The sequence below is a fragment of the Podarcis raffonei genome, chromosome 6, assembly GCF_027172205.1.
Source record: "Podarcis raffonei isolate rPodRaf1 chromosome 6, rPodRaf1.pri, whole genome shotgun sequence".
In the NCBI taxonomy this organism is placed as follows: Eukaryota; Metazoa; Chordata; class Lepidosauria; order Squamata; family Lacertidae; genus Podarcis; species Podarcis raffonei.
Window position 1 is genome coordinate 4,136,606 of NC_070607.1, and position 18,219 is coordinate 4,154,824.

General features: G+C 43.5%; 1 protein-coding gene across 2 annotated transcripts in view; it reads right to left on the reverse strand.

Moving 5' to 3' along the window:
- The window catches only part of TNR (tenascin R), a 376,963-nt gene extending 358,986 nt beyond the window's left edge, over positions 1 to 17,977 (reverse strand). For both annotated transcript variants that reach the window (XM_053391240.1, XM_053391239.1), the window contains exon 1: positions 17,567 to 17,977. The gene's annotated coding sequence lies outside the window, so the exon portion shown is untranslated. The remainder of the gene's footprint in view (positions 1 to 17,566) is intronic.
- Positions 17,978 to 18,219: the final 242 nt, after the last annotated feature.

Below are 18,219 nucleotides of genomic sequence, written 5' to 3' on the forward strand. Positions count from 1 at the left end.
TAACAAAGTTGATGGTACAACAGAAAAGGGCTTTGTGTGCCCTTTGTGTGCAACACAGCTTTAGAGCACCCGGGGATAATGTGGCTGCAGTTATCCTGTGCCCAAACAGTGAGTGTACAGGAAGCCTCTGTATTTGTAACAGGATATTGCAATATAGCATTGTTATTCATTTATTTATGCCCTTACTTTTCTCTAGAAGTACTCAATGCAGCTTACAATATATGAAAAAACAAATATCAAGATAGTAATGTCAGGAACTGAAATATTTTGTCTTCATGCTTCATTTGTTCCCATTGAAAATAAATAAGGCTTGAAAGTGTTTTATATATATTTTTATCCTTAGCACAGTGGCTCCCTTTAAACAACTGTGGGCCTAATTGCAAACATTTGATGTGTGCCAAGACACAACCCCCCTTCATCTTCTCTTCCTATCAGCTAAGTGCATGCTGTTAATGGAGCCTCTTTCATACAATTTGCCTTCCAGGCCATATATCATCCTTGCAACTCTCTCTGAGTCCTTTCCAAACTGTCACCACCCTTCTTTAAATGAGGCACCCAGAACCGAACACTTTACTCCAGCTGAAGCCTCATCACTGTGAACAGCACTGCTTCCCATATAAAGTGCTTTTGTTCAAGGACCCTGAAATTACCCTGGCCTTTATGCCACAGAATCACATTCTCAATTCAAATCCATGGAGTTCTCTATTTTAAGCCCTAAATACTTCATGTGAACTTCATATGAGTTTGTCATAGCGTTTACTGATATTATTACAGCGATGCCCAACTTTTCTTCCATCACTGAACTCAAGGTAGCCTACATGCGGTTCCCAGTCACTCAGCAAAGGTGGTTTTAGGGTAGCACAACCGGTTCGGCCACACTCGGAGCTACACTGCAGGGGGTGCCACAACAGTGCTGTAGAATGGAGTGCGAGAGGCAGGATGCCAAATTTTAGTATCACACAGGGCACTGGTAAGATTTGAGAGCCAAAAGTCTGCCACTATACTGAGTCTCAGCCCCAGACCTGTATAAATCCAGTATGGTCACAGTCTCATGTGTTTTCAGGCCCTGACCTGGCAGATTTCACAGTACAAACAGTACAGACCTGGACAGTGCCAGTCTGATAGGCTGTCATGCACATTCCTCTGTGGCAGAGATATGTCCAAAATCAGAGGCAGAAGCTGAAGTAGGCAAGTGGGAGGTAGGAGGTCAAGAGGCAGAGATGAGTCAGGCTGGTGAAGAGTGATAGGTGTCTCCCCCTCCTTCTGCAGCAATTTTCTCTCCCACTATCTCCCAGAACCAGAAGGGGGCTGAAACAGGCAGAGCAATGGCAGGCTCCACACAGGCACAGTCTCCAATTGCTTGGAAAAAGCACCAGAGAGGAGGGGAATTAAATGACTGTGGGGCGGTGGTTTACAAATGAGGCCAAAGACCACAGCAAAGAAGAAGAAGAAGGAAGGAAGGAAGGAAGGAAGGAAGGAAGGAAGGAAGGAAGGAAGGAAGGAAGGAAAAGAACAGCATCCAATGAGATGTACTTTTTGGCGCAGCTCTATTGTCACTCTGGGTCCCCAACAGTGTTATTGTCTGGCGTGGGAGAGAAGAGTGGAAGCAGAAGGAGGTAAAGGAAAACAAGCAAAGCATTTGACAGACTTCTGCTCTCTCTCTCCCCCCTGCCACTCTCCAGATTAATTCAGCCACAGAAAATAGCAGGTGTCAAACAACTCTGGCTATTTGTGCAAAGAACATGCAAAATGCCACCCAGAAGGGCCTTAGCACCACGCAAACAGAAGCCCAGCCAGGCCAGCTTGGAAATATGGATATGCAAAATGCCAGTCAAGCCCCAGTAGCCATGGCAGGAAGACAGAAATGCCAGCCAGCCTTGAGCATTCATGCCAGCTGTAGCCTTAATTCCCTCCAAGGCTAAGCCAGGTCTTTGCATAAGCAGTAGCCACTGGCCACATCTAGGAAGAGGCAAAAGCCAGAAGAGGCAACAGCACTCATGCTCTGAAGGTAGCAAAGGCACCCCCTGTGTTTCAATAAAAGAGAGTTTTTTTGCAGAGGAAATGCAGTGATTTAAGATGACAGGATTAAAGCCCCAGAAGACAAACAAATCTTAAACCAAGGCTTCACATAGGGAACTAAAATAATGGTCACGAACAGTTATCAGTGGAGCTAGGGCTTCAGATTTCCAAGTCCATGGGCAGGAGAGATGATAAAGAAATTTTCACAGAATTTCAAAATACAGCTCTTGCCAAATTCCAAAATGTGGATTTTGTTAAGAGACTTTGAACTCTCAAGCTCTCAATATCTGGATTTCGGAACTGAAATTGGAAAATTATCTATTTTGATTGGATGGATAAGGTTAAAGTAACACATACAGTATCAAATTCTTTTGCAAGTTAGTTTCCAAATACTGAGTGCTACTGCAAACCAGCTGCCACAAGTTTTCAAATGTTGATTGTGGCTGCAAAATCTTTCAGCGCTGCCCTTACTTGGGCTTGTAGGACCTGCAGCAATCATTTCCTCCCCGTCTTCTTCCATGCTCAATACTGGGCCCCAGAAAAGCAGGGGAGGGAAAATAGCTACGTCTTCCTCAGCAGCCCCCCTCCTGTTTATGAATCAGTGCAGCAAGCCACAAAGGTACCTCCACTGCCTCAGACATTCAGGCCCTGTGACAAGCTTGTGGATCCTTGTTGCCTCAGCAACAAGGCTGAGGTTGGTGTCAGCCAAAGCCTCAGTTGTGTGGCACTGGTCAGCACTTGCAACTCTCAAGCTGTGCCTCCCTTGGAGCTGTTCAAGGAGCTCCTGTGCCCATTCCTCTCACCCTCAGAGAAGAGGGGAATTGTGGCATCATCCTTGGTGACACTGGAACCAGCACAAGTACATTCATTTCAGCCTGAGGCAGATGGTTCTATCCCCAAAAGGTCAGATTTTCTAAAAGCATATCGAAATTACGAACGAAGTGTTTTGATATCCCTCTTCCTGGAAAATTCCCCGAAACTTAGTTCTATGAAGCAAGCTAGGGAACTTTAACAGAGAATGCAGTGCATTTCACACCCGTATAAGATTCTTTGAGAGGAAAGCATGACAGTTATACTATTATATGTTTTTGTAGTATAGGGATATTATCAGCCTGTCTAAGAGCAGTAATGTAATCTGTGAAAGATCCTGAACCTACCCTGCCCTATATAAAAAAACATCCTTGAAGTCAGCGATCTCTGTTAGAATTCCTGCTCCATGATTGCAGTCATGGGAGAGAAGAGTCAGTGGAAGACGTTTGGAAGAAATTTAAAGACTACTTACGGAAATATTGTAAAATTAATGAATGTTAGAAGGATGTCTGGTGAAAAGTTATATGGTTTTTAGCTACAATGCTATAAGGAGTATGAAAATATTGGATTATTAATAGACAAAAAATTAATGTTACATTATTTTAAGATTAAAGATTAGGATAAGTAAAGAGGGGAAGGATTTGCTGAACTAACAAATTAAATTGGAATACAAAAAGGGAGGTTTGAGGAGGTTCGGGAATCAAGCAAATGAAAGAATGTGATGGAAAGATGGAATTGTTTTTTATTTGTATTTTTTCTTTTTTCTTTTTTCATTTTGTAAAACTCTAATAAATATCTTTTAAAAAAATGATTGCAGTCATGGGATTGTTGTCTATCACATGACGGTATATGTTTTGATTCCACAGAGAGGGAAGTGACGGAGACAGGATGTTTGTGTTACTGTATTCCGTGAAGTGGGACTATTGTCCTTTGTTCTTTCTCTTTGCTGTCTGATGCTAGAGAGAGAGAGGGAACCGTGTTGCAGTGCTCCGTGTGTGTTTATATGTAAATAAAGTAGATTAGCCAAAATGCTGAGTTGCTGAGGTCTGTCACACAAGCTGCAAAGACTCTGCGTATCCCTAAGTGTGCCAATGTCTGTTGGCATCGGTCGCTTTGATGTTCAGGCAGAAGAAAGCTTTTGAAGCCCCCGAACAAAAGACCAGGAGGAAGAGAATATGCCAGTCAGGCAAGTGTCTCTGCCAGGGTCCTACTTGAGTGTAGGACAAGCTCCTGACAGTCTCTGTGGTAGAAATGCAAAGTAACCTTTTAATAATGAAAGCCTGCCACTCATGACCATAGTTAAAATGACAGCAGCCATTGACTAACTTTGAAAAACTCCTTCTACCAACAGAGGGACCTAGCAAAGGGACAGGATCAGCAGTATATAAAACACTACTCCAAGACACCACAGGCCTCAATACCACAATCAAAGACCAATGGGAATACCACACAGGATATGAAATAAACCCCATCCATTGGCTGAAGCTGTGGACTAAACTTATCTACAGATGGTACCTAACACCAGGTAAGCTAGCAGTGATACCCCCAGGGACTTCACCTAGGTGCTGGAGAGCCTGCAACACCATTGGCACATACTTCCACATGTGGTGGGAATACCCTAGAATTCAACCTTTTTGGATATCAGTCTTACAAGAAATCTGCAAAATAACAGGTAATAGGGGCAACTCCTAAATTCACCCTACTAAATCTATTCCAACACACACTCACATGACAAAAAAACTCATAAGTCACTTGCTCTCAGCAGCTTGGAGTGTCATAACCAGACACTGGAGTGAACATGGACCACTGGTACCAACTGTATGGGAAACTGCACTAGTGGAAATGCTAACAAACTGAAACTATCACAGGGATTGACAAAGGAGGACACTTTCACCCCTTTAAACAGACACAGGCCAACAATGCAATGACTGACCACCAGCACACCACATAACACATGAATCAATATAGCTAACGCAATCCAGCAATTCCCATCCCACATGACCAAAACACACTGCAAACAATCAACTGCAACCCACCATGCCTTGGGCCCTCTGATCAATGTGGCACTGACAAAAAAGGACCACTCATATACTCTGCAAAGAATGAAAGTTTACTGTCTCCCTTACCCTCCCCCCACCTTTTCTTTCTTTCTTCTTCTTTGTCTTCTTCTTTCTTCCTTTCTTTCTCTTTCTCTGTTTCCTCCCCCCTCTCCCCCCACTTCTCTCTCACCCCTCAACCCCACATCGCCTATGACAAAAATGTCACAAATTGACTGTAATGGACCTGTAGGAAAGATTCTATGATTTGAAAAGAAAGACACTGAATGTACTTTTGTTACTTATGGAAATCTTTTAATAAAACATAACATGATAATGATAATTCTGGGCACTGTAGTTTACCCCTCACTGAGTTTCAGTTCCCAGCAATTCCTGACTGGCTGCAGTGCCCAGAATTCTGTGAGGGCCGAAATGTGCTTTGAACGTGCTTGAAGGCATTGTACGTATGCAGCCTTGGATTTCCTTTGTGTAGGATCCCTCTAAAGGCAGGAGCCACAATCATTTGAAATGGTCTTTAAATAAAGGTCAAATAAAATTGTTATCTGAAACTTTGGGGATTCCTTTTTAAATGCTATGCTCAAGCCAGATATCCCTCTTGTCCAAGAGGTAAGCCATAGACTATATAATTACAAAGAGGAGTGTCCTGAGGCCTAACTAGAATGTCATGCTCTGAGAGAAGGTCAAACTGTTGCTGCTGACCAGGGTGGATAAAAATCAATGATTTAAAAAAAATAAAAATGGATTTTTTAAAAAAAAATTAAATGGGATTTTTAAAATAAAATGCTTTTGGAGGAAAACTCTTTCTAAAGATAGTTTTCTGTTTAGGTTATAGTCCAAAGGCTATTCATCAGGAAATAAGGATTTGTTTTAAGTTTTTCAAGTGCGCTAAAACTCAAAGTTTGTTTGTTTTTTAAGTTTAATTACATCAGTTAACAAACATGGATACATATGCTAGAATGTTATTGCTTTAGTTAAATAAATTGTTTAAATTGTTATTAAGGAAATGATTATTTTTCTCCTTTCAATAAAGTACAGCAGAAAAGGTGTCCAAATATAAACAGTTATCTTATTAAACCTCACAATAATGTCATAATTATTGGTCTATGTATTTCTATTTTTTTTTCTTTCTTTTTTTACTCGAGGCTTCCTGCCCTGCCAAACAAATCCAGGAACATCCCTCTGCCACCTCCTGAAACAATCCCTCCCATCCAAAACTTGCACTTTTTGACACAAAAGCAACATCCCCGGCAACACAGCAACCCTCAGCCCCACCACAACAGCTCGGCCCAACCATAACAACTTCAGATTTGTCCATATTTCCCAATCCCCCTTCTCTTCAATCCAACGTCCTTCACAGTTACCCTTAAGTAAATTCACATTTTTGGCGGTCCTACTGACCCCCAAAAATCTCTCTTTCTCAGCCGATGTTGATCCTGTCTCCTCCTGAAGCTCTGTCAAACTTTCCTTTCCCAGTTCTGGTGGGGTTCTGATCCTCAAATTCATCTGTTTTTCTTTAAACTCCATCATAGCAAATGTCAGCTTATATTCGTCAAGTTGCTTTTGAATGTGTGGGGCTCTCTCACACTCCAATTGTGTTGTTTTACATTCAGCAGCAAAGGTTTTCTCCCTGACTTCATCCGCAGTTTGCCGTATTAAAGTAGATTCCTGTGTAAATTTCTGGGTGGTTTCTGTGTTGGTATTCACCTTTTGTCCCAGATTATTTAAACTTTCTACAATTAAATCAATTTTATTATTTGCATCGTCCGCTTTCACATTCATCACTTCTGTTTTCTTGTGAAGCTGTTCCAGCGAGTCATTTATTTTCAATAATGCGACCACTAAGGCCTCTTCTGTTGACATTTCATCTGTTCTTTCCTTTCCATTTGCCATAACACTTAAAAGATTCAAGGTCAGTCCCCGAGTCACACAGTTTTTATCTTGCAGCTGGAAACTCCCCTAGCCCAGCTCTTATAAAGTAACCAATTTCAGAAACTTCCACTAGGGGGAAACAGTTTCTATTTATAATAATCAACAATGTCACCTTTAAGCGCAACTCGTACAATCCAAAGTTAGTTTCAGTTTTCAGTTACTTTGTTACTCCTTTTTAGAAGCAGCCGGAGACAGTAGAAACAATATCTCTCTCTTATTTTGCTAGCTGTCAAGGAACATTCTAAGTGCTGTCAATGGACATTCCAAAACGTCAGTCCTACTAGCAGCCCGTTTCCAGGGTCAGAGCGGCAGTACTTTAACTCTCTTTACTCTCTCCTGCAGGCATACTCAGTCCACAACTTCTCCCCCTCTTCTCCTGCCTCCAAGGGGGATTTTATACTCTTTGCCGATGGAAATTTAATCTTTTACAAAAGGCTTTCCAAGACTTCAGCTTACAGACTCCTTGCCTCAGTCTATTTACAATTAGGGAAGGCGGACTTCCTGTTTTGAACCTCCCCGTTTCAGTGCCAAATTAAACGTTTAAAATCCGATTCTCCCGTATCAGCTCTACTCACGGGTAATTACTTTGGAGTCCAAATTGTCCACAGGAAAAAGTCAGTGCTCTCCGGCAACAGCTATGCGGCTTCACTCCGTGGAAGAAGCAGACGATTCGAAGCACCGCGCCGCTCACCCCACGTCGCTCCGGATCCCCGAAACCGGGTTTCCCCACGAGTAGGGAAGGCGCAAAAGGTGCCCGCCGAATCCCACGTTCACAGGCTTCTCCCGCCTGTGATTTTAACGGGTCTCCGCTTTCGCCATAGCGGCCAGACCCAAATTTCCACGGAGCGGATTCCTCCCGATCAGAGGAAATCTGCCATTGCCCAGAGGCACCAACCCGGAAGTCGGTCTATGTATTTCTAATAGTATAACCAAATCAGTAATTTTTGATATAACTGTAAAAACTACTCTGAAAATTTATTATTCCAAAAATGAAACCTTCATCTGGTTGTAAATATTAAGATTATACCAGCAAGAATAAGTCTTTCTGTTAAAAAAAAAGATTTAAATCAGGTCTTACTGACTAGTGATTTAAATCATGATTTAAATCGATTTGATTTAAACCAAATCCACCCTGCCGCTGACTGTCATCTTTGGTGTCAACTTCAAGAAGAGACTTCTTCCATATTGTTTTCAATTGCCTTCCCAAAAGGAGAGAGAAAGAAACAGAAAGGCAGTGATGCCTGGAGTATTTTGTCACCCCTTCTCAGTTACATTATGTCCTATCAAGTAATGAATGCCAGTAAAATCCAGATTCTACCAGGCTCTGCCAATAACCACCAGATTTCATTTTGCCACCACTCAGGACTTTTGAAGCTAAAAATTACTCATACTAGTTCTGTACTTTAAACTTTAAACGTTTTCAGTTCTTGGCTGGAGGAAGGAAAATTAACTACGAACCCCAAAATTTGGGATACTCCCCAAACCTGTGCCAAGGTTTTGCAGGGTTTTTGTTTTGTTCTTTGCAGCATGTTGCAGCAAAAAACAACAACATGTTTTGCAGTGCCCCACAGACTGAATTGTTACAAAGAGGTATGGGATAAAATATATCTAGCATCCTTGCAGGTGCATCCCCTCGCTCATGCCTGCTGACCACTGAAGCACAGACATGACCTTGCAATTTGTTGGGTTGGTGGAGCACTAGCAGCAAATAGATAAAGCAAGTTGGTAGCGGCCCCAGTGAAGAGGTGCTCCAGGTCTCCAAGATAAGAAGAGCTGAGAAATGCTGTTTGCTGAATGTTTACAGAAAGAAGCAAAGTTCAAGTTGATCAGCAGACATAGTATTGATAACTTTTTAGAGACAGGTGAACTCATCATAATCTAATTCAATATGAATCTGCCAGAACCAGATTAATTCCTGCAACTGCAGTCTGATTTCCTGTTTTTGAGACTTGATAGTAAGCTGGAATGTTGGTATGTGCACATTATGTTGTCACCATACAAGGAGGGGAGCAAAAGGCTAATGATGCCTTGCTTATGTCTTCCACCTCTCTTTCCCCTTTTTATTTTTGCATTCTACTCTGGAAATCACAGTATGTTTGCACACATATTTGCATAGAGTTGGTACTATATTGTGGAAGAGTGGTCCATTGTCCCCATCCAAAAGAACAGGTGCAGTTGCCAATTAATTTCAAAGACCATAAGCATAGTGAACTCTGTGTTGAACTGAAGTCTATATAGTATTTTTATTTATTAAAGCAAACAGGTTAAAGTGCTGCAATTTCTAGCATCTGGCATCTCTAAAACTTTCTAGACCAATGAGACAGAGTTGACTATAAGGACATAAAGGTCAGAAGGAGAGGATATGAAGTGTGATACAAAGGCTGGAAAATAAATTTAAAAACCTGTTGAAGGGATGGAGGGAAGTCACGAGCTCAGTAGAGCAAAGAAGTTATTTGCTTTATTATTGGTATGTTGAAATATTGTGTTAAAAAGAAATATATATATATATATATATATATAAACTTTTGATGATACCAGCCACCCATATTTGGAATGAAAACAAGTCCCACACTTGTGAGGTACCCACACAACACGGGTGGCGCTGTGGGTTAAACCACAGAGCCTAGGACTTGCCAATCACAAGGTTGGCGATTCGAATCCCCGCAACAGGGTGAGCTCCCATTGCTCGGTCCCTGCTCCTGCCAACCTAGCAGTTCGAAAGCACGTCAAAGTGCAAGTAGATAAATAGGAACTGCTCCGGCGGGAAGGTAAACGGCGTTTCCGTGCACTGCTCCGGTTCGCCAGAGCGGCTTAGTCATGCTGGCCACATGACCCGGAAGCTGTACGCCGGCTCCCTTGGCCAATAAAGCAAGATGAGCGTCACAACCCCAGAGTCAGCCACGACTGGACCTAATGGTCAGGGGTCCCTTTACCTTTACCTTTAGAGGTACCCAAGGCAGATCTAGAATGTTGCCTGATAACATGCAGTAGGAAAAGCTTCTATTTCTTGGCCTCTCGTTTTTACTGAGCTAGTCAACCTGTATCCAGGCTACACCAATTTAAAGTGCAAGTGGTGGTTTGTGTAATGGAATGCTATTGCGTTTTTCTTTTTAAATCCTGCACATTTTTCACAAGCACTGAGTTTTATAGTTTAGTATTCTCCCTGATAACGCTCATTTTCTAGGGGCAGGGTTTTGTTGTTTTGTCGCAGTCTGAAGTGGTACAGCTCAGAAACAGGTTGACAACCTCAGTAAGCCATCAGCTCATATTCCATAGAAGCAGAAAATGCTGGACTTAATTTCTTCCAAGCACAGCTGAAAAGAGTGTGAGCAAGAAGTTGAGATCAGAGGGTAAGATCTGTCGCTGATTGCATCAGTTGCCACATGCTGGAGTTTATCTCTCTTCTGCTTGGGCTGCTTTATGAATGAACCAGCTGCTCCTGCCACTGAATTTATGAGAAGCCTTTGTATTTGCTTACATAACATGCTCAAAGCCTTGCACATTTATATTCCCCTAATTATACCTCCCTCTGTATTTGCTTGTTGCATTTTCCTTTGGCAATTGAGGAAAGAATTGACACAAAGGCACAGAGCAGGCTGCTTGGTGTGAAGGACTGATTAGGGAAAGTTTCAGCCTCTTCACACATGACAACTTTCCTGTCCAAATTAATTTCACACTGTCATGCATGAAAATCGCGCAAGCATTTCTTTTGCCGTGATTACATGGATTACAGCTGCAAGGAGCAGCTCCCCATAATTTGTAACGGCAGTGAACCAGATTCTGGCATGATTCTGAGACACACCAGCCATAGAGATGGGCACAGAGAAATAATGTGGCAAAATGTCAGGTGTGAAGTGGCCCTTGAACATCCCAGACCTGGATTTCACCAGCTCAAAGGCAGGTTCATTGCAGCTGAAATGGTCACCGTTGAGCAACTGTTTGGTGACCTGCATGAAATAGGTTTGATTGCAGTAGCTGTAGTAATGGTCCCTGTGTGTGTAGAGACCATCTACCACAGAGTACCTGCTGCTAGGGACAACCAACAGCTAGCGATGTAGCTACCTGCTCAGGTGCCTGGGTCGGTGCAAATGCCCTGCACCCAGGGCAGGGCAAGCCACGCGTGGGGCAGGGCAAGCCGGGGCAGAGCATGCTGCACAGAACCTCCATAGAGTCTGCAAGCCTCACGTTGCCGTTTCAGGCAGCGTGGAACCTGCAGGTGCCAGAGCCACTGTGTCACTCCCCAGGAGAGACGTGTGGCTCAGACACTGCAGGCCAGGCCCTGCGGTCACCCCCCTCAGTGATGACACCCAGGGCGACCCTCACCCACCATACACCCCTCCTACGCCACCACCAACAGGGGAGAGAAGCATATAGAGGGGAGAGGTGGAGAGAGAGAGTTGTTGCTTTCATGTTCTGCTTGTAAACTTCCAGAAGTATCCGATGGGCTGCTGTCAGAAGTGGGAAGCTGGACTTTCCATCTGATCCAGCAAGGAAATTCTCATGTGTATGCACAGCTCCCTCTGAAGTGCTGCAATTCAAGGTTTACTAAAAGCACTTTTGTAGAAGTCACTTTGCAAGTGTTTATGCATCCATGAGCATAGACACTTGCAAAGCAAGAGGGCCCTTGCCAACTGAACCCATAGCTCTGTAGCACACATTTCAGTTTATTTGATCCCTCCCCTTTCAATGCACACCATACTACTTAAAAAAATAATCCTGTGAGTTTATTAATATATGGGAAGTCTAGTAGCACAGGTTGCTCAAGCTTAGTTATATTGCACTCAGTGTATGCCCAGAGGCATCCTTCCCTTGAGCTATGCAGACAAATTCATGGCTACATTTCTAATTGTTTGGCGGTGGGGGACAAGGCACTCTGGGTTGATTATCTTTGAGGTACTTCAGAACACCACATGGCTCAGGTCACTCTCCATGGAAGTGTGGGCAGGCTGGGAATGGCTACACAAAAGCTGTCCCAAATTGTCATAAGGCCCTCTCCAATAGAAGATTCCCAGAGGAGGCACTCTCAGTTTCAGAACACATTGGAAAATGTAAGGTGGCTCATAACTGCTCTAGCGAAAGGCAATTGTAAAACACCAAAAGAAACACTGACCAAAAAAATATATGAATATGCTTTATGGCTATTTGTGTACCCATAGTCTCTCTACTTGGTGCTCTCCAGATATTTTTGACTACAATTCCCAGCATGGCCATGTTGACCTGGGGTTGATGGGAATTGTAGCCCAAAGCACCTGGAGGGCAGCAGGTTGGGGAAAGCTGCTCTAACCGCATCACGGTGGTTCAAGTCCAGGCTGAAGGGGCACTGAAATCAGAATGTTAAATGACTTGATTCAGAGTTTCAAAGATGCCTGGATCACAGCAAGTTCTGCATGTCGTCTGGGAATGGCCTGTTTTTACACTCACACCAAGGATAATATAGTATTCTGTAACCTTGTTATCACCTGAAGGAGCCAATAGCATGAACCAAGCCATATGGTGGAGTGAGGTGTATATGCCAAAGCATGATTTGGAAAAGAAGTTGAATATGCAAACAGTATTTATCAGATAAAGTAGGGAAATTGAAGCCCGCACCCTGGTTCATTAGGCTTGAAAAGATTACAATTGTTTCATATGGAACTCACTGCCAAGAGGATGCAATTGCTGTATTTAGAAGAGGACTACATAAAATGAAGGGCGCCTAAGAGCCCCAAACCCTTAATGAATTGAAATTTCTCAACAATAATTAATGTCTCTGAACAGGCCCCAAGTGGTACCATTACAGTTTGCCGATCCCCATCCAACAATCCCACACCCAAAAGCCACAATGTTGAAACTGAACTTATGGCTACAGATGAACATGACTTTTGTTATGTTGGTAATTATGTAAATCTTGCCGTGTTGTAAGCTGCCTTGAGCATTGTTCTAACTGCAAATAAAATGATGATGATGATGATGATCACAGAATGATTTTTTGAGGAGTGCCAAGGCCCATGGAGATAAGCATCTTTCTCCCTCCCATCTTGTCCTGGGTCCAAGGGCAGATTCAAACACAGCTTTTCGTATCCAGATGGCTGTTCCATTTTGGGACCCCCTTGCAAACCACACGTAGTGATTATTTGCTGAGGCTTCTTTCTTGCTGGGTGCAGATGCAGCAGCATCCATGCACTGGGAATCGATAGCTAATTGCAGATTCCCACAGTGTGTACAAATGGAAAAATAGATTCCTATGTAAACATAATGTGGAACAGGCTTCTGCACACATATGGAAGTAATTTCTATGCAGGGTATCCGTAATGTTTGCTATTAATGGAATCTGGAATCTGGAAATGGGGAGAGATTTCTGTCTAGATGTGAAGAGAAAGCGCAGCTACCAACTAAGGGGAGAAGGTGCTTCTGCTGTTCCAAGCACTGAGGATATGATATTGTTGCTGGCCTGTTGGTGTGGAAGTTAAGTGCAAATACAAGCAGTTCCCTGTACACACACACACACACACACACACACACACACACACACACACACAGAGTTTAAAAAAATGAGAGGAAAACCACATACATAGCATATTGTGCCAACATTTCTATTTTTCTGGGAAATGCATTACATGCAGATATTGCTGCCAAGGGTATAATCAGCTAGTGTGTGTGTGTGTGTGTGTGTGTGTGTGTGTGTTTAAGTCATTTGTAACACAGAATCCCCCAGACCTTCACTTCTTTAGGCAGCCCTATTTTCCCATCAACAAGAATCTGCAGCTAAAGCCAGCAAAAGTGAAAAGCCTTTTACTTTAGCTAATAGAAATTGAGTCAGCCCCTTAGGAACGATCTTTCTTCTCACACTATTTTCTGGGTTCTTTTTCCCCAGGAAGGAAAAACTTGGGGTGTGCCTTTCAGTCTCTTATTGGAAAGCCAGGATATCAAAGAGGAAAGTCACAGAACCCTTACTCCAGTGTACCTGCCTCTTAACAAGTATGTCATGACCACACTCTGTGGTGGAGGTAACTGTTATGCAATGGTCTCATGAGAGAAAGCCAACATGATGCACACTGTAAAATGATCCTCAACTTTGCTTACAACTCACTGGGTTATGTCCTAGCAATTTCCACTACAGCTACAATATCTACTTCCCCCATATTAAAGAAAAGAGAACTCAAAATGACTCAGAAGATGTTACTGATTAGATCAACCATTTTAGTAAAGCATCAGATTACTATATCATGTTGAACTGTATTTGTGAAAGTTTTTGCATTTTTTTCTACTTACCTAAGAAATTAGAATATTGCAAAATTTACCATTATAAAGAATTCTGAACCATTATTCTCTCTCTCCCTCTCTCTTTCTCTCTCACACACTGTATATACACGACGGCAGTGATTCTCCAACATTTATGTTATCCTTTATCTACCAAGGAACCTCTACATGTCTGCCATGCCATGGGGTCCTCATGAATTGCAGAATATTATGGGACATGTTCTGCAGTGCCCCCTCAATTCATGTGGTATGCTAAGTCAGGAATGTTGAGCTTCAGTTGCCATGTATGAATTGAGAATGCAATCCCAGACCAAATCCAGCTCTCCCCTGAAGTTGCACATTGCAGAGGGAGATTGGCTGCTGTCAGCCACTCATAGAATTGTAGAGCTAGAAGGGTTCCCAAGGGTCATCTAGTCCAACCCCCTGCAATGCAAGAATATCCTAGTGGCCCTGATGCTTATTTAATAATTACATTTTTACCCCCCACCTTCCAGCCAAAACCTGAGCCTCAAAATAGCTCGCAGATATTAAAACCCTACACACACACACACACACACACACACACACACACACACACACAAAACACAAGACACAAATATCTAATAGTTATATTAAATAACTTTTCAGAAAATTGCATGTAGTGCTACTTGCCTAGTGTATGTAGATGGCCTCTATCATGCCTGTCTCCCCATTTTCCCTTATAAAGCAGTGCAGCCAACAAAGGGGTTTCCCCCCCACACACACACACGGAGATAATATAAATGACATATAATAAGGAGGGGCAAACAATAAGGAAGACTGGAAAGGGTGGAGGGAGATGTACCAATACAGTTCATAATATTTCTACAAAGCAGAAAAATTAACACCAATATATCCAGCAACACCTTACATTGCACAGCACCTCAAAGAAAAAGTATTTGGGACACTGCAAGCTGCTGTTTACAGCCCCAGTTTCCTGGAACACAATCTGAATGCTACGGCATCAATACAGCTGCATGAAAGTTGACGATCTTTCAAAATGCATTTGTGACAATCCTTTGGCGTACCTTGTTTTCAATTTTCTGCCACAGCTTTTGACTTAATGCTTAAGACGACAACACAGCTAACTATGTGTGTTTGTTTCCAAGATCCCTGCAGAAAAGGGCAGCTTCTCCTCTGTTGCAAAACTTGACTCTGCTAGATCAGTTCTGGTTCCCATAAGTTTTTAGGGTATTGCTGCAACATTTATTTTTATGTTAACTATTCCCACTCTTTCAGATACTCAGGAGAGTTTCCAAAGCAGAGAAAGTGGTGGGTAGAATGCTGCACCAAAGAAGAAGAGTCTAGTCCTAATGAATGCACACAATCCCTAATTGTGTATAAATTGGTGCTTTGGACCATAGCCATGCTTTATATGCCTTCTGTGGTGAAGACTCTTGCCTCCGAATGCTTTTGTGTTCATCTTTAAGGCACTCCAAGTCTCTGTTCCTTTTACTGCAACAGACTAACATAGCCTTGCGATTCTGCCCTCTTTGTATCAACGGCCTGCACAAATGTACAATGGGATCATTTATAGAGTCTAAATTTCAGAGCATTGAGGAATTGCAGCAATCTCTAAAATAGAGGAGACCCATTTAAGAGCTCACAATAAATATTGATAAAATGCAGCATTGCCCATTGGCAAAGTGACCTCAGTGGGCATCACACGCTGTTGGGTTCTGTAACCACAGTGGAAGCACATGGCACAATAGCAGTCTCCGTTATGAAAGACAGAATAGCTCAGAGGGTGTCAACGGCATTGATAGAAGTATCAAGTTTCTGATTTCCAAATAACTTTTCTTTCAACCTGCAAGCTTCTGGATGCAGCATCTAGGTTGCTGCTGCTTGAACACAGGCACTGTGCATCTCAGAAGCCTGCTATTTAGCAATATATTAAGCCAGATGAACAGAATTCTAAGAACCACTCAGGATCTGAATTCTTTGTATTATTTCGGAGGTCTAAAAGATCAACATCAATGCAAAAAACATAGTGACAAACAAAATGTGATGGGTGTTTAGGACACGGATATAAAATAATCTAACAAGTAATGTTTTTATACAAATCAATGTTACCTTCACCATCATTTGTAATTCTGATCACCTTGTTTGGGGGAAAGAATACAACTGGAAGAGGTGCGGAGATAGATATTGATCAGGGATGTGGACTCCTTTCTTATAGGAATAGACTAAAAAGGACAGGACAGCTATGGGGAGAGGGACTAACATATAAAAAATAATGAACAGTAAAAGGAAAACCAGCTCTGGAGTTTGCCTAATACCTTCTGATGCACTGAAATCAAACAAGTTCAAAATGAGCAAAAAGGGAGGAAGTTTCCAAGGAACACAAGTTGATTTGTGGAACTCACTGTCACTGGAAGTGGCAATAGCCAACAGGGCCACTGGAACCAGCTTCCAGAGAACCATGAAACTACTTTCACAAGCCCAAAGGACTTGTAGTTTTTCTTTTCTTGAATAGATCCCCCCCATGCCACTGGTTCTGAATCTGGAAGGCATTGGGACAGGCAGTGGGGGTGGGGTAGCAGTTTCAAGTAAAAAAATGCTCTTCTGTGTCATGACAAGCCTGAGACACAGCTGCAGTTGGGATCCTGCCTCAGATCAGGATAAAGAAGTGCTACCTATTATCAGCCAATGTAGTGGCAAAACACAGGGGCAAGTGATGAATACATGGAGAAAAGGGAAGGAGAATAAAACAAGGTGGGCTTATGGTAGCAAAGGGGCAAAAAGAAGAAGTAAAAGCCAGTTGGAACAATGGGGTTGAAACAGAAGCAATAAAGGAGCTTGGCTATGACAGCTGCATCTTCCCAGGGACTCTCTTGCCCATTTAGCATGCAAAAAATGACATTTCCCCCGCTACTTTCTCCTTTCGCTGCAGGCACTGGGAGTAAGTTGACTCTCTTTAACCTCATTTTAACAAGTCTGGACACAAAAGTGCAGCAGCATCAGATTTCCTGGGAGAACCCCCTCCCCACAGCTGCTCATCATTAACTTGTGCCCTATCACTCCCCACTCCACCCACCGCCATCTGTACCCCAAGAGGGGTACCCAGCAACTGCAAACCCTATTAATATCTTCTAGGGACCTCTGCCAGCACCCACAAGCTGGCAGTTATGAAAACCTGGCCACTCGCCCATCCTGCTTCATCTGCAGGGCAGTACAGGCGCACACACCCATCAACCTCCACCTCCAGACTCCTCTTCGGCTCCTCGAAACCAACCTCGAAACCAGGAAAGAGTTAACAAGACCCGACCGCGCACCTATGCATTATTGCACACCCCACCTGCCTATAGGAACAAGCGCAGAGAGGCACACAGAGCTGCCTCTCATTCAATGCACAGAGAAAGAGGTGAGCTCGCTTCCCAGTATCCGAAGAGGAAGAAGGGCTGAGAGCGGCAGGCGGCCCATTGCGTCGCTCTCCTTGGTGCTGAAACAAGCCAAGCCGCGCAGTGCAAAGAAACAAGTAACGCCGGACTTACCCAGGCTGGGAAGAGCAGCAGCAACCCAAAGGGAAGAGAAATGGCCCCAGTCCAGAGACCGCCTTGGCTCTTGAATCCACCGACGGCTGGGCTGTCTGGCCCTCAGGCTGTCCTCTTCAGCCCCCCACCCGTCTCCTCTTCGTAGAAGGAGAAAGAAGCCGGCAAGAAGCAAAGCTGGGGGCGGGGAGATGGGGGGGGGATCAGGTAAATGATGAGGCGGGGGGAGTCAGACGACTCACTCGGCCGGTGGCAAATCTCCTCCAAGCCCCCTGCTTGCCTCCTATTTCCCTCTCAGTCTACTTGTGTTGAGGCAAGAGCCGTAGCGCAGCTGAAAGGTTCCCCAGCCTTTTTTGCGCTCCCCTCCTCGCTCGCTCGCTCTCTTCAATTTCAGCAGCGTGGAGTCTTCTCTCTCTCTCTCTCTCTCTCTCTCCCTCCCTCTCTCTCTCTCCATCAGCCTGCAAGGAGCCACCTAGTGGCCAAATGGAGACGCAGCCCAAATCCTAACAACACCACACACACACACACACACACACACAAAACAGGGGTCCACTCTATTCGAAGCATTTTTTTTAAAGCCTCCTTTATGGCAACTTTAGATGCTGTTTTGCAAAGTCCCCAGGAGTGGGTGGGGGTTCAATACACTTTTGCCACTT